Source organism: Chlorocebus sabaeus, chromosome 11 (genome assembly GCF_047675955.1).
Source record: "Chlorocebus sabaeus isolate Y175 chromosome 11, mChlSab1.0.hap1, whole genome shotgun sequence".
Taxonomy (NCBI): Eukaryota; Metazoa; Chordata; class Mammalia; order Primates; family Cercopithecidae; genus Chlorocebus; species Chlorocebus sabaeus.
The window spans coordinates 72,961,209-72,978,410 of record NC_132914.1 but is presented as its reverse complement, the minus strand read 5'-3'; the positions used below and the strand labels follow the sequence as shown (position 1 = coordinate 72,978,410).

Here is a 17,202-nt window from a genome sequence, read left to right as displayed (position 1 = left end):
TAAATCCTGATTCTCATGATTAATACAATAATAATAAAAGCTACATTTTATCAGCACTGGGTAAGGGTTTGGTATGTATTATACTAACTTCTCACAATGTCTCTGTAGGGTAAAGATTATTGTCTTCGCTTGCAGATCTACAACCTAGACTCAAATTAGCTTATGTAAGTTGTCATCCATATCATAGACAGTAAGCGGCAGACCTGTGATTTAAGTGCAGGTCCGTCTGACTCCAAAGCATGCGTTCTTTCCACCAAGTCACATGAACTTGGAACCCTTAACCATATGGTCACAACCTATCACATTCATCTCACTGAGAAACATGGAGCGGTGTATCAGTGCAATCACTCTGCTAGAAGATAGGAGTACAATGATGAACGAGACATAGGAGAACAAGCAGCTTTGGTTGTCTTGAGCTGGGTCATCCATAGCAGATCCTAGACTATCGTAATACCCGCTCTAGTGGAAAGCTGTTTCTTTAAGGATTAATAGATCAGAAAGGGGAGGCAGAGGAATACATGGGACTTGTGAAAAGAAGCTGATTAATGTATACGTTGAGAGGAGCTGGATTAGGTAAGACACTGGAGGAGGTGATGCCTTAGCTAAGTTCTGAAGAGTGAATAGGCATTAGCCAAGTGAATGAATGGAGTTGGGCATGAGAGAAGACTGCGCTAGGGAGAAGGGATAATATATGCGAAGACCTGTAGTGGGGGAGACAGAGGCACATTTGGAAACCTGCAAGGTGTTTAATGTATTTGGAATACAGTGGGTCCTCGAATAATATTGCTTCTTTCAACGTGGCTTTATTATAACATTGATTAGGAAAAATGATCAGTTCTCTGCTGGGGTCACCGTCTGGGTGGAGTTTGCACATTCTCTTCAGATCTGCATGGGTTTTCTCTGGGTATGCCTGTTTCCTCCCACATTCTAGGGATGTGCACATATGATTAGTGTGTCTAAATTGTCCCAGTCTGAGTGTGTATGTGTGTCTCTGTGTGTGTGTGTATGCTTTGTAATGGAATGACGTCCTGTCCAGGGTTGGTTCCCACCTTGCTCCCTGAACTGCAGGGATAGGCTCAGACCATCTGCACCTTGAACTGGAATAATGGGTAAATAATTATCTTACTTGTTTTTATTAATCTCTCTTAAATGTCCATATAGCTCACATTTATTTCAATGTGTAATATTAGACATGTTTGTGGTCTTTATTTAGAAATTTGTTTTTGTGTGGCCAGAAATATGCCACCAAAACTTAGCTATTGTTCATATCAATTAGCCTATGGTAAAATAATTTTCACTCTACATCGTTTTGCTTAAAGTTGCAATTTCCAGGAACCTATCAATGATATTAAGTGAGGACTTACTGTATATGGAGAGGAGAGTGGAGAGCATGAAGCTTTGGCGTAAAGGTAAGGAAATTGGGCTTTATCATAATGGATATTTATATTGATGCAGGATGGAATTTAGGTTAGGAAACAAGAGAAGGACAAAGGAGCTAGTAAGAGGGAACAGCCATGGACCAGGGAGGCGAGGCTGGAAGGAAAAGCAAATGAAGGCTGGATGAAGCTCATAATTTGAATGAATGGTTCAGAAGATGCTGGGAACACACCTTGCCAGACTTCCCATTACTCCATGTATCACATCCTGGTCCATGGTGGAAGCAAAGCTGTGGAATTACTAATAAGACATTGTTCAAAGGATTATTATATTTATCTCTCCATCCATTCTTAATCAAGGGCTTATGAATAAGAACAGTTTCTAAATGCTATTTATTCAGAATCTTCTCCACTAATTTGTCTCAAGAATTAGTCTTTGCTAGAAACTGTAGAACTGAGCCAAAGTGAATTCCTGCCAGTGTGAATGAGGTCAGAATACCTGAGTCACATAAGGTCCAGAGGGCAGGTAGCCAGCCAGGGCGCCTCTGTGCTAGCCAGGGTGTCTTAACAAGAGCCTAATGAATAATTTTTTGTTCTGAGGCATATGGCTTTTAGTTGAAGAGGACAACTCCTAGACAACTAGCTAGAACTTTGCAGTACGGAGAGCAATGTTGCTTGACCATAAATGAAGGAGAATTACTTGGTGCTGCCATATTCTCTAGGGGGCAAGTGCAACTTCACAAAAGGGTGTCTTTTTTTGCCAGCAAAAACTAAAACAAACAAAAACCTTCCAACTCTTAGCTAAGGGGAATTCTGTGGATCTAACTTGTGTTCTTACTCCTTATAACTTCTTGTTAATTTGTTCCTTTTGAGTTCTTGTACTTTATATAGGAGGCAGTAATTTGGAACATGGTTGACTTAACTACCCTGGTTGCATTGACATACATAGCGCTTAAATTGTGCCCAACACATTTCTAAGGGTTTTATGCATTAACTCGTTTAATGTTTTTACAATCCTAGAAGGTAGGTAGATGCTATTAATATCATCATTTCCAGTTTGCAGATGAAGAAACTGATGCAGAGAGACAAACTCATAGTAAAATAGCTATCTAGTCGAATTTTGGACCCAGGGAGTATGGCTCCAGAGTCTATGCTTGTGACCTGGGGTTTCCAAGTTTTAATATGAAGTAGAAGCCATGGAAAAGTATGTTAAGATGCAGAATCCCAGGCCAGGTTCTCAGAAATTTGAATTTAATTTGTCATAGAGGGCCCTAATTATTTCCGCTTTTAACACGTGCCCTATATGTTTATGATGTAGGTGTCCCTCAGACTACACTTTGAGAAACGTTGCTCTAAACTACTACATTATCCTGTCTCGTCACTGTTGTTGAAAGTCTGATTGTGCCCTCTTTCCTACTATCCCAGTACACTGCAGAATGCAAAGAAAAAAACGATGTGAAAATAACGTTCTGTGGATGACTTCTATTTATCTGTCATCTATCTATCTATCTATCTATCTATCTATCTATCTATCTATCTATCTTTGTATGTATTTTACAACATTGGTTCTGTCTATAGACATATAAATCAGTTTGAATGAAACCAGTTTTAAGTGAAGTTTTAAAAACTTTACATGATATCAAGTATTTCTTTGGACTTAATCTTTATTTTTTTATTCTTTGAGACAGAGTCTTGCTCTGTCGCCCAGACTGGAGTGTAATGGTGTGATCTCAGCTCACTGCAACTTCTTCCTCTTGGGTTCAAGTGATTCTCCCACCTGAGCCTCCTGAGTAGCTGAGATTACAGGTACCCACCATCATGCCCATCTAATTTTTGTAGAGATGGGGTGTCACCACGTTGGTCAGGCTGGTCTTGAATTCCTGACCTCAGGTGATCCACCTGCCTCAGCCTCCCAAAGTGGTGGGATTACAGGTGTGTGCCACCGTGCCTGGCCTGGACTTGATATTTAGCTATCTATTTTTATGGTCTATAGATTCATTTAGAAATAAATTTGTGGTCACTCCAAGAAGAGACAATCCTTGTATTTTTGTTACTAGATGCTTTGTGATCAAAAGGTGACACATGTGTATAGTTCTGATACTGGGGTCAGAACTAATGTTTTTTGTGTCATTTTATAATGGCCTTTTAATGCATGTCGCTATGCTTTGAGAATGTGACCTGGTCTATGGCATTTTCCTATTTATTCAAAAATGTCTAATGTTTCTTGTGAGTTTTACTATATTTCTTTTAACTCTCTGCCATAATTCTTATGCAACTGTGAAAAAAGATGTGCTGTCAGAGTAGAGTGAACATTGAACTCAGTGCTAGAATGATCAGATACTATTTGGAGTCTCATTTTTAAAATCTGAAATAAAAGCAGTATCTTTTTTCAATCTTATATTTATCTAAATTGGGTATTCAGAGGCATCTGTTTTTAGGATAAAATTATAATTCATTTCCACTTGATAGAAAAAAGGGAAAAAATAATCAGAGAGTCCTCACCAGTTACAATGTAGCCCTCTGAATTGACAAAGGTTCCAGACAGCTTCATCCTGTCTCTTAACACCAATATCCTTGGACTTATAATGAATATCCCTTCCTTTAACTATAACTAAGTGAAATGATGTGAGAGACAGAGCTCTTGCTTGGGGAAGAGAAAGAGGAGGGTGGGGGATGAGATTTTCTAGAGACTAGAACAAAGGAATCTTAACAAAGATGGCAGAGGCTCAGAATGCTTAGTGCATCAATAGAGGCAGGAACCAAAGTGAGAAGGGAAGAGAGGAACTTTGAATGACAGTGAAGTGTGAATTGTTTTCCATATTCTCCTTTTGTTCTCCAGTGGACTCAAAATCTTGTATTGTGATCTATCTCCTAAGAAGCAGCTTGTCCCTTGTTTCCTTTTGCCTGTGACCGTGTTCCAGAAAGTTCTGCACTCATGGGCCTAAACACTGAGAAAGGACCACTCCGTTTCCCCCACTTTCCAACCGAAGCTTTGTACTGTTTTGGCAGCCTGGGTGGATTTAACCTAACTTAGAAACTTTCCTATAAGGATACAGTTATTTTTTATTTTTTTATCCTCTTTAGATTGGGGGTATGCCAAAAAGAAATAATTGACTTCTGCTTTTGACCAAGATGAAGTAACTGAGACCAAGTTTATCTTTCCAATTGAATCAATGAAAAAAAATCAGGCAAAATATATAGAACAAAGTTTGTTAAGACATTGGAGATCAGGCGATGAAAAAGTGATACCTGGGGGATGGGGAGCAAACAAGATGAGCTCTGTATTTGCCTTGGGTTATTGCTTGAATGAGTTCCCAGGTGGCTGTCCAGGGAGAGGAGACGCAGGTGGGGCCAGTGCACCCAGTGAGCTGAGAGGACGTGAAAGTCTAGGAAGACAAAAGCAGCCAGAGTTTGCAGGGCAGGGTTCTGGAGAACAGAGAGCAACAGAGGAGAGAAGTCCAGAGACCTGCTAAGGATCTCCTTTCACTTTTTTGTTTGTTTGAGACAGAGCCTCTCTCGTTCTGTTGCCCACACTGGAGTGCAGTGGTATGATCTCAGCTCACTGCAACTCTCCCTCCCGGGTTCAAGCGATTCTCCTGCCTCAGCCTCCTGAGTAAGTGGGATTAAATGTGCCCACCACCATGCCCAGCTAATTTTTGTATTTTAGTAGGGACAGGGTTTCACCATGTTGGCCAGGCTGGTCTTGGACTCCTGACCTCAAGTGATCTGCCTGCCTCGGCCTCCCAAAGTGCTGGGAGCCGCTGTGCCTGGACTCTCCTTCAATTTTTATCTTTTTTTTTTTTTTTTTTTTTTTTTTTTCTGAGATGGAGTCTCACTGTGTCACCAGGCTGGAGTGCAGTGGTGCCAACTCGGCTCACTGCAACCTCCGCCTCCCAGGTTCAAGCAATTATCTGCCTCAGCCTCCTGAGTAACTGGGATTATAGGCGTGTGCACTATGCTTGGCTAATTTTTGTATTTTTAGTAGAGACGGGGTTTCACCATCTTGGCCAGGCTGGTCTTGAACTCCTGATCTCATGATCTACCCACCTCTGCCTCCCAGAGTGTTGGGATTACAAGTGTGAGGCACCGCTCCCGGCCGTCTCCTTTGATTTTTTTTTTTTTTTTTTTAAACAAGCAAGCCTTTATTTCCTTGTTTTGCAAATAAAGCTGGCTAAGTCGTTGCTTTTTGGTGATTAGTCAAAGAGACCAAATCCCATATCCTTGTCCGACTCCTCCGACTCTTCCTTGGCTTCAACCTTAGCTGGGAGTGCAGCAGCAGCAGCAGCAGCAGCAGCAGCAGGAGCAGCCATAGTGGCAGTGACCACAGGGGCAGCAGCCACAAAGGCAGATGGGTCAGCCAAGAAGGCCTTGACCTTTTCAGCAAGTGGGAAGGTGTAATCTGTCTCCATAGACAAGGCCAGGACTCGTTTGTACCCGTTGATGATAGAATGGGGTACTGATGCAACAGTTGGGTAGCCAATCTGCAGACAGACACTGGCAACATTGCGGACACCCTCCAGGAAGCGAGAATGCAGAGTTTCCTCTGTGATGTTAAGCACTCCAGGGTTGTAGATGCTGCCATTGTCGAACACCTGCTGGATGGACAACCCAAAGGAAAAGGGGGAGATGTTGAGCATGTTCAGCAGCGTGGCTTCACTGGCTCCCACTTTGTCTCCAGTCTTGATCAGCTGCACATCACTCAGGATTTCAATGGTTCCCCTGGAGATTTTAGTGGTGATACCTAAAGCTTGGAAAAAGGAGGTCTTCTCGGGCCCGAGGCCAGTGTTCTGGGCTGGCACAGTGACTTCACGTGGGGCGATGGCACCAGCTCGGGCGGCAGCTGGCACCTTATTGGCCAGCAACATGTCCCTGATCTCAGTGAGGTCCTCCTTGGTGAACACGAAGCCCACATTCCCCTGGATATGAGACAGCAGTTTCTCCAGAGCTGGGCTGTTTTCCAGGTGCCCTCGGATGGCCTTGCACATCATGGTGTTCTTGTCCATCGGCACCACGGCCTTCCCGCGAAGAGACATGCGGATCTGCTGCGTCTGCTTGGAGCCCACATTGTCTGCTCCCACGATGAAACATTTCGGATAATCATCCAATAGTTGGATAATCTTAAGGAAGTAGTTGGACTTCCAGGTCACTCTTTCTTCCCTGGACATCATGGCGGTGCGTCAGGGATTGCCATGCAGGGTTTAAAGACGATGTCACTTCCACGAGGATGCCTGGTGAGAGAAGCTTCTTTGATTTTTAAGGAGAATGTTGATGGGCATATGTGTATGAGAAAACTTCTCTTGCCTCCCAGAAAAATTAGAAGAAAAAGTACCAATAACTCACACAGAGAAAGAAATAGTGCCTATTTCCATCACCCAGATGGGAAAACTTATAATTCATGGGCCTTTGGGTAGAATACTTAGAAAAATATTGTCTAGCAGTGGAGAATTATTAGCTCTAGACTAAATGCTGCTCTGGTATTGCCTAATGAATCTCAAAAGCATGATTCAAATGTGTCAGACTGTTTCCAAGTAAGGTAACTGTGTCTTTGAACAAAACTCAAAAGTATCTGTAGAAATGCAAGTATATTCAGCACCCATCAAGGGAAAATTCAAAATGTCTGGAATTAATTAAAAAATTCCTAGGCATGCAAAAAAGTGGTAAAATATGACCCATGATGAGGAGAAAAACCTGTCAATTGACACCAGACCAGGACTTGCTTAGATGTTAGAAATCGCTGACAAGGACATTTCAACAGTTATTGTAACTGTATTATTCTATAGCACAAAAGCTATAGAAAAATGTTAAGTTCAGACCTGGAAAATAAAAAAGGTCCAAATTGAACTTACAGGGCTGAAAGCTATAATGTCTTAAATTAAAAAGACACTGTATGAGGTTAACAGCAGCTTAGACATTTTTAAAGAAAAGATTGGCGAGGCACGGTGGCTCATGCCTATAATCCCAGCACTTCGGGAGGCCAAGGCAGGTGGATCACCTGAGGTCAGGAGTTCAAGACCAGCCTGGCCAACATAGTGAAACCTCATCTCTACTAAAAATACAAGATTAGCTGGGCCTGGTGACATACTCCTATAACCCCAGCTACTAGGGAAGCTGAGGCAGGAGAATCACTTGAACCTGGGAGGCAGAGGTTGCGGTAAGCTGAGCCATTGCACTCCAGCCTGGGCAACAAGAGCAAAACTCTGTCTCAAAAAACAAAAAACGAAAAACAAAAAACAAAAAACTAAAATGAAACATAGAGACAAAGGAATAAAAAAAGTTTTTTAAAGTGTCAATGCACTGTGGGACAACTTCAAGCAGCTGAAAATACGCATCATTTACTTATTCAAATAGCTAAAAAGACTTGAGTATGCCAAATATTGGCCTCTCTCTCTCTCTCTCTCTCTATATATATATATATATATATGGTCTAGCTATTCCATTCCCAAGTATTTTCCCAAGAGAAAGAAAGTCAAATGTCCACAAAACAAAGACTTGTTTATAAATATTCATAGAAACTTTATCTTGTAATTATTAAAACTGGAAACAACCCAAATGCCTATTGACAGATGAATGGATGGTATATCATCCATTTGTATGGTATATCCATACAATGAACACTGCTTAGCAATAAAAAGGAATGAACTATTGATATACACTGTAGGGATGAATGTCAAAATAATTATGCCAAGTGAAAGCAGCTATACAACAGAGAATACATACCATATGATTTCTTTTCTTTTCTTTTTTTTTTTTTAAGACAGAGTCTTGCTGTGTCACCCAGGCTGCAGTGTAGTGGTGTGATCGTGGCTCACTGCTACCTCAGCCTACCCAGTTCAAGCAATTCTCCTGCCTCAGCCTCCTGAGTAGCTGGGATTACAAGACCCTGCCACCATGCCAAGCTATTTTTTTTTTTTAGTACAGATGGGGTTTCACCATGTTGGCCAGGCTGCTCTCAAACTCCTGACAAGTGATCCGCCTGCCTCGGCCTTCCAAAGTGTTGAGACTACAGGTGTAAGCCACTGTGCCCAGCCCCATATGATTTTATTTATATAAAATCCTAGATGATGCAAAATAATCTATAGTGACAGGAAGCAGACCAGGGATTGCCTGGACCCACGGCAGAGATTGGGGAGGCAGGTAAGTGAGGTAGTGAGAGATTAAAAAGGGGCACAGAAACTTTTGAGGTTATTAATATATTCACTCTCTTGATTATGTTGATGTCATTTATTGTGTGCTGGTTATGCATATAGTAAAGTTATTTTGAAAAAGAAATAACTTTTCCCAAACGATGAGCCATGTATCTTATATAGAAGACCCTGGCATCACTTAAAAAATAACTTAAGCAGGAAATGTTTTGTTTCACAATAGTTGGTAGGAGAAGTCTTTTTTCCCTGTTAAAACCCATTAATCTCTGGAATCTAGGCCTCAGGAATCTGGGGAGGGGCTAGAGGCATAGTCTCTAGGCTGTACCAGCTGAGGCTCCCCACCGGGAGACAATCCCAGGGCCACACTGCAAGGGATAGTCATGAAGGTACAGAACTAAGTAAATGTTGTGCCAGGAAGGAGGAGCCAAACATAGACCAGAGGAAAAAACGATAGTGTTGTGAACTCAAAAGGAAGAATTAAGATGCCACGTGGAAAGGGCTGGAAGAGTCTAAAGGTTAGTGAGAGGAGGTTTAGAGGCTGAAAGGAATTAAACAGAAGTAGAGAAAGGCAAATGCAGGCTCAGAGTCTCTGGTCATCCCTTTGGACTTCCTCTGGTCAACGTTTGACGTGCTCTGCTACTGCAAAGCAAAGCTAAGAAGCAACAGAAATGCATGCAACAGTTATAAGGTGTTGCATAATTCATAAGAATGATTTCATTGTGTAGGTTATAGCAACATCTAGATAGAAACCCTTGGCAAATGTGGTGGAATGGAAAAGAAATCGAAAATCGATTTATTTAAACATCAATGAAAAAAGGTATTCAGAAGGTTAAGTTTTTTGTCCTTCCGCAGGGTTCCATCAAGGTATTTCCATTGGTCTGGGCTATGAGATAGAACAGCTTTTAATCTATGTGCATCAGCTGGTACTTGAAGAAAGGTGTGCAGTTAGGTGTAACAGATTTCGTTAATAGTGTTTTATAATTACATTGCATTTTCAAATTTATAAAATTCTTTCACATGTTTTATCTTTCTCATGTAGAGTTCCTATTTTTTAATCAGACTGATTAATTACTCTGTTAAAGATTATTTATATCAAATAATTTATAAAGTAAATATTACAGTAGTCAGAATAAAAAGAAAGATTCACTCTGGGTCATTAGCTACGGTTAGAAATAATCAAAACATAGGCTGGGCACAGTGATTCACGCCTGTAATCCCAGCACTTTGGGAGGCCGAGGTGGGAGGATCACTTGAGGTCAGGAGTTCAAGACCAGCCTGACCAATATGGTAAAACCCTGTCTCTACTGAAAATGCAAAAACTAGTCAGGTGTGGTGGTGCATGCCTATAATTGCAGCTACTTGGGAGGCTGAGGCAGGAGAATCACTTGAAACCAGGAAGCAGATGTTGCAGTGAGTGATCATGCCACTGCATTCTAGCCTGGGTGATACAGCCAGACTCCATCTTAAAAAAAAAAAATTAATCATCAAAACATAACCTTTAATAAGGAGTCTTAGAAATAATTAAACTTGCATTGTCCAATACAGTAGCCACTAACCACATGTTTGTTTTAAATTTAAATTGATTAAAATTAAATAAAAGTAAAAATCCAGTTCTTCAGTCATTGTACTTACATTTACATACGCAATAGTGCTCAGTATCGCTAGGGCTACCATATTGGATAGTGCAGATATAGAACATTTCCTTCATTGGCGAAGGTTCTATTGGACAGTGCCAATGTAGACAAATCCACTTCTGTTTTTAGTGGCTAAAAATGTACTTTTAAATTGAATTTAACTTTAGAGCTGGAGAATTTGAGGCCCACAGAAGTGAGTGATTTATACAAAGTCACGCAAGAAGAATCTGAAAATGGCCCAAATTTCCTGACTTCCATATGAGTGATCATTTTAGCACCTCATACCACCAAACTTTTATTTTTAATTCTGCTCTTGAATAAGAGAGGATTGGATACTCCAAGCTGGCAAGTAATCAAACACTCATTTAGTTTTTTGTTTGTGATTTACACTTATATTTGAAGTTAGACAGAGCTAACTTCAAACAACATTAATGATGTCAACGCTATAAAGACATGATGCAGAGGAACTTGGAAGCATTTCAGTTTCCTTGCTCTGTTTCTTTTTACATGTTCTTGTTCAAGCCACTCTACTCCATGCTGGGACCAGACAGTTTGTTCTTAGGTTAACAGAAAAACAGGCAGAATCGCCTCCTCTTAAAGCATCCCTGGAGCACCAGGTGGGAAAGGGCTCAGATTTTTAAAGGTTGCTCAGCGGGGCTTTGAAAATTAAAGAGAGCCCAGAAGAGATGTGGAGAAAGCATGCAATTACATTTGAGAAGGTGTAGCCTTTCCACTGGGTGCATTCTTGATGAGACAGCAAAGTGAGTCATTAAACAGTAGGCTGTCAATAAAGCTGAGACCCAGATTTGCTATGGATCAGTTGCAATGCCAAAAATTTAACCATCTAAAAAAGCCATGGGCAGATCCTTGGTGAACCCTTGGACCTGTTTGCATTACAAGCTTACAATCTTTATTTTTCTGAAAAGAAATAGAGAAAGGAGTAGATGTATATTGAAGAATTGCTGATGAAATGCAAGAGTTCCTTATAAAAATTATGCAGGATCATTTTGGAAGGTCAATAATTTATAGCCTTTTTACTGGCCTCGGGGAAAAATGATCACTTCCACATTTGAATTTTAGTAAAAGTTGTTTTTCCTGGATCTCTATTAAATTTCATCCAGCTTTTGGCAGAAATTGTCTTCCTGGACCCTACTGGAGTGCTGGCTGACGAGTTACATCTTCCATGGGGCCACAACTCCCTAATGAATTCTGGGAGAGCAGCCTATTTTTGTTACCAGACGCTGGAGGATGCGTGACATGTCATTAACCTTCAAAACTGGCTCTGCACAAGAGTATTGTCAACAGATGGTGACTCTGATTCTCTCTCTCTCTCTCTCTCTCTCTCTCTGTGTCTCTCTCTCTCCCCTCTCCCTCCCTTCCTTCTCCATCCCCAGGATATCTTCTGGCACAGAATGCTCACTGGTTTCAAAGGGAAATTTGTGTGTGACACAGACATTGTGGAATGTAGAACAAAGACTGGAGCAAAGTCTCTTATATTTATAATTGCGGACTATAGGAATTAAATGCACAGAGTAAACCATCAATAGTGTTTATACGTGAAGACAGGCATACCTATGATGAAATGAACACTTATGCTGAGACGCAGGCTCTTTAGGATCAGGGAAAGGTGTCTGGGAACTGGGTGGAAGAGCTCAAAGCCAGCATTGGACTTAGAATTTTGGCCCAGCCATTTAACTCTTCAATCTCTCACTTTGCCTTTTCAGTTTTTATCAGTGGAAGTCAATAATAATTAGGGCATTGTTTATCACTTACCCAAAAAAAAATGTAATCCCAGCACTTTGGGAAGCTGAGGCAGGTGGATCATGAGGTCAGGTGTTCAAGACCAGCCTGGCCAAGATAGTGAAATCACATTTCTACTAAAAATACAAAAAAATTAACTGGGCGTGGTGGTGGGCACCTGTAATCCCAGCTATTCAGGAGGCTGAGGCAGAGAATTGCTTGAACCCAGGAGGTGGAGGTTGCAGTAAGCCTAGATTATGCCACTGCACTCCAGCCTGGGAGACAGAGCGAGACTCCATCTCAAAAAAAGAGAAAAGAGAAAGTTAATTTATTTATTACATTTAGCAAATATTTATAGGATGCTTAAAATACACCATGCACTATGCTAGACTCTAGGAAGAAACAAGATGTAAAGCAAAGTGCCTGTCAGGAAGAGGCTGACCAGTAATCAGATGATTATAGTACAGCTTTTGAGAGCTTCCTATGGAAGCACATATGGGGAAAGGAGAGGTCTACAACCCAGAATACATGGGGTGTGGTTCTGAGGGCACAAAAAGCCGTGCGGTAAACATATCACAGCTTCCCAGAGCATCAGTTTTATTTAACAGGACATTTAAACTATTTATCTTAAAGTAAAATATACATTACAGAGTAGAAAGAAATTTTCCAATACATTTCTTTTATTTCGCCCAGGTATACATGGTTCTTTCACCTTTCTCTTAATGAACTTCTAGGAAAAGTGAGGACATAATGATCGCTTTTTGTGTAGGTGTTATTGAAGCCTAAGAAGTCCTTTCAGTGCCACTTCACCATCGGTGCTAGAGGAATCCACGTCATACTATTTACATTCGCATGGCACCATATGGTTTATAAAGGCATTTGACGAAATTTGCACCTCACAGTAAACAAGTGTACTATCCCACTTTACTGATGAGGATGTTGAAGTTCTATGAGATTAATTCATTTTGGTGAGTGGTTCAAAGTCACAGAGTGATTAGTGGCAGAATCAGACTTCGTCTTGGTTTCTGATCAAATCCATTATTCTTTCTCCTGTAATGCATTCCTTCTCTTTCCAATGATTAAAAATTAAAAGACTGAGGTAAAGGATCTCTAGCCCTTTTCTGGAACATATCTACCTTCTTGCTCTTTGGGAATGGAGAGTAGAAGTGAGGAAGGTAGACTTTGGCAGATGCTGAGAGTGAAGCTCTTGAGAGGCTGGGTGAGATGGAAGGCTCTGTTTGATATCTGAGAAAACTTAGGGAAAGGGGCATGGGAACTAATGAAGGTGAAACTGGGTTAAGTAGGGAGCACCATGGTGACAATTTAAGGATCTATCCTGAGAGGTTTCAAGATCTGCTTGTTGTTAGATTTTCGGTCTCTTGCCAGTTGCACTTGACATAGATTATACTCTTTGTTCTCTCATTGATACCTCATGACTTTAGACTTGCTGTTTTGTCTTTTCCATCCATCAAAACTAAACTAGCTAAGGTTGTAAAATTTTGGAAGGATATAACATCAAAAAAATGTTTAAGATGCCCCATCTTAAGTTAGGCAGTGAGGAAATACCACAAACCATGCTGATACTTCTTGAAAAACAAGTAGGACTGAGCCACATATCGTTACTGGGCAATGCTAAGTTCCTGAATTGCTTATATATATGTTTCACACGTAACCTCTGTCTTTAAACTAAAGAAGGTATTTGCTTATAATAATTACAGATTTGATTGAAATCATACACCATGATTCAAGATTTAAAAATTAAATGGCTGAGACAAAGAAGTGACAAACTAAAGGAAGCCACAGTATGCTTGCCAATTGTTCTTGGCAGGAAGTGGATGACTCATCCTGGACATGTGCTTTCATTGCTGGGACAATGGGGCACAATGAAAATGTTCAACTTACTGAATAGTGTGGACATTTTTGTCATCCATTTTCAGGAGACTGATGAAATACAACTACAGATTAATAAGAACCCCAAAGTAACCTATGCTTTTGTGTGAGAAAACTAACGATAAACATTAAGAAAAAGACATGGACTATTTTAAAATAATCAATAGGTTTTCTGTGCACTAAAAGAGACTGTGTACGGCAGATCCCAGGAAAATAGAGGTGGTGAAATTCCAGAATTTAGGAAGGAAATATAGTATTGCCAATGGAAGACATGATTTATTCCCAAGGAGGAGGAAATAGGATTTGTTGCTGAGGGAGAAGTGAACAAGTATGTTTTGGTTGCAGGAGAATGAAGCCATTTCTGAAGTCTTCCTAATGTGACCCTGATAGGATATCATCTCTTGTCTGGTATCTAATCCTGTACAAATATCTGACAGGTAGACAGGGAAGGGGTATTAACTTGGTTTAACCTTCATGAACTGGCCCAGAGTTACTAAGCACTTAAAAGGACTGAGGGGCTGTGTGGGGGCAGGAGTATATGGGAAATTTCTGTACCTTCTCCTCAATATTGCTGTGGACCTAAAACTGCCTTTCAAACATTAAATCTATTTAAAAAATGCTTTGTTGACAAAGTATGAGTGATCAAGGCAATCCTAGTTTGGCTAAAGGATGTGAACTGAAGTTCAGGTTTTATTCCTAACTGGCTCTGTAACCTGGAGTTAGTTTGTCTTTCTGGGCCTGTTTCTACATCTATTAACGAGAAGCTTCCCTAGATTATCTTCAAGGCCTTTTCCACATGGAAAATGCTGTAATTCATGTGGGCAGAAATATCTGTGTACATACAATAGTCCCAGAGGAGAGCACAGTTTTGCCAACAGATAAATACCTTGAGATACTCCAGGGAAATGTACCCTCTGTTATTATAGATTTGCAATAACAGGTGTGTTGTCGGGAGTGGAGCATGAGCTGAAGGAAATGATTATTGTGAGTGGGGAAAAGGGCATTTTATAAGCTGGGGCAGATTAATAATGAAGGTTGTGCTGGGGATTACTTTTCAGTGTAACCTTAGCCATTCTGTCCATGGGGAGATCCTGGATTTGCATTTTCTCATTCTGTTTGCTCATTTAGAGCCCTCCTTTATCAAAGACTACTTCCTAAGTCCAGAATTCAGAATTGTAAAAAGAAAACTAAAGAGGTGGTTAACAGAGTCCTGTGGTTTGTTCTACAGCACGTGGACGTTGCATAGCCTCCCCAAGTCTGCAAAAATGCAGGCAGAGGATGCCCTCTAAGTAAAGTGTACTTGCCTTTTCCTGCATACAGCCCTATGGACACAACAGTGAATAATGCCAAGAAAAGGGGGCAGCATAATGTAACACCAACGCAGAAGGAGATTTTAGTACACAGATCCTTGCAGCAATCTTGGACCGTCCCTGAATATTCTCTCAATTCATTCTCCCAAACATAAGAGCATCTGTTTGTGAGCCAGCAGAGCTTTTCATTCAGAATCATGACACTCTGCAGGCAGTTACACAGAAGAAAATCTTTTATCTCAGCTTTCAAAAAGCTCCATTAGGCAGATTCTTTTTCTTCTTTTCAGAACAGACTCCTGCTTATTTTGGAGGAGGTATGTTCTTGACAAGTGCTCTTCCCAAATGTGCTGCATTGTAATTCAACCCCCGGTAACTTGACCAGCTCTCTGACTATATCAGATTGGAGAGAGGAATCCTGCTGCCTGAGGCTCTTGGCTGCGAAGGTGAATGTTGAGAGCAGTGCCTGCTGCACGCCTCTCTGCGGGTTCTCACCTCCCAATGGCTTATTCCAATTTTTGTGTTAGAGCCGCATGCAGAGACCTACCTGTTAGCACAAGAAACAGATGTTGCCTCACATCTCCAAGGTTTCAGAATTTATGAATACTGGTATTTGTGGCATTCATCTCACATTTCCTGAGATGGCCTTGATTCCAAATTATTTTTCTGAGTCTTTGATATTGAAAAATGTCCTTTCATAGATCAGCAGTTCTCAAGCTTCAGGGCACATTAGAATCATCTGAGGGTGCTTACTAAACAATAAAGATCCACATGCCCTTCTCTTAGAGATTCTGATTCAAAAGGCCCGAGGTGAGGGCAAACCTTTTAATTGAGTTAGCACATACTCATAGTAAAGTGCTCCCACCTTAAGTGCACGGCTCCGTGAATTTCTGTGTATGTATGCAACTGTGCAACCACCACCCAGATGAAGCTGGGGAGCATTTCCAACAGCCCAGAATATTTCCCTTGCCCCTTCCCAGGCCACCCATTCCCCCACCCTGCCCCAGGATCACCACCATTCCTGCCATTTCAAGATGTCTGCTTTTTGTTTTGTTTTTGTTTTTGTTTTTTTTTAGATGGAGTCTCCCCCTGTCGCCCAAGCTGGAGTGCAATGGCGTGATCTCGGCTCACTGCAACCTCCGCCTCCTGGGTTCAAACGATTCTCCTACCTCACCCTCCCAAGTAGCTGGGATTACAGGTGCGCCACCATGCCCAGCTAATTTTTTATATCTTTAGTAGAGACAGGGTTTCGCCACATTGGCCAGGTTGGTCTCGAACTCCTGACCTTGTGATCTGCCTGCCTCGGCCTCCCAAAGTGCTGGGATTACAGGGTATGAGCCGCCGCTCCCAGCCAGATGTCTACATTTTTAACCAGCTGCTCAAGTGATCCACATACAGATGTTGTTCTTCATCATTTGAAAATCAATAGATTTAATACAATGGCCAGGAGAAAACCCACCTGCACATTTTGAGGCTGAAACTAGTAGCCTCTAACAGATAATCTTACCCTTGTCAAAGTAACCTGCTTGAGAGATTTGGGAAACCCCCAAACCCACAGGGACTGCCAGCCACAGAAAGATATGCCTGGAATGTGTCTGATGAAAAAAGCAACTGTGATCCCATTCAATTGGATCGCATCTTTCTTGGGTGATGCCAGGGTGTTCAGTAGTTCTTTATGGAAACAATCTTGAGAGTAGGAAGTTTTAGTGTCTGTGAAGCACTAACTACCCAGGCGTGGTTATTTTGACTCCATAAAAACTATCCTAGTTTTTAATCTAGAAACGTAGTTAATATTCTTTGAGTATCCTAATTAATTCTCAGAACAACCCTATTAAGATAGATTTTTGTTCCAGAAAACCAGTGTCAATTCTTTGGATAGGAGTATAATAATACTGAACATTTATTGAATGCTTCCTATCACCGCTGTACTAAATGCTTTAAAAGGATTCTTTCTTTTCTTCATCCTCACATTTAAAAGAGTAAACTGAGCACTAGTGAGCTTTCTCAAGGTCACCAGAGGTAGTGAATGAGATTTGAAGTCAACCCTAGTCTCACTCAGATCCTAAACTCTTAGCTCTGTGCTGGAATATTTCCCTAGAGAAATACAATTCAT

General features: G+C 41.1%; 1 long non-coding RNA gene and 1 pseudogene across 3 annotated transcripts in view; one reads left to right on the top strand and one right to left on the bottom strand.

The window, feature by feature from the left end:
- LOC119623861 (uncharacterized) overlaps positions 1 to 17,202 on the top strand; it is a 380,205-nt gene that overhangs the window by 204,200 nt on the left and 158,803 nt on the right. The window lies entirely within an intron of this gene.
- On the bottom strand, positions 5,521 to 6,556 carry LOC103238750 (large ribosomal subunit protein uL10 pseudogene; annotated as a pseudogene).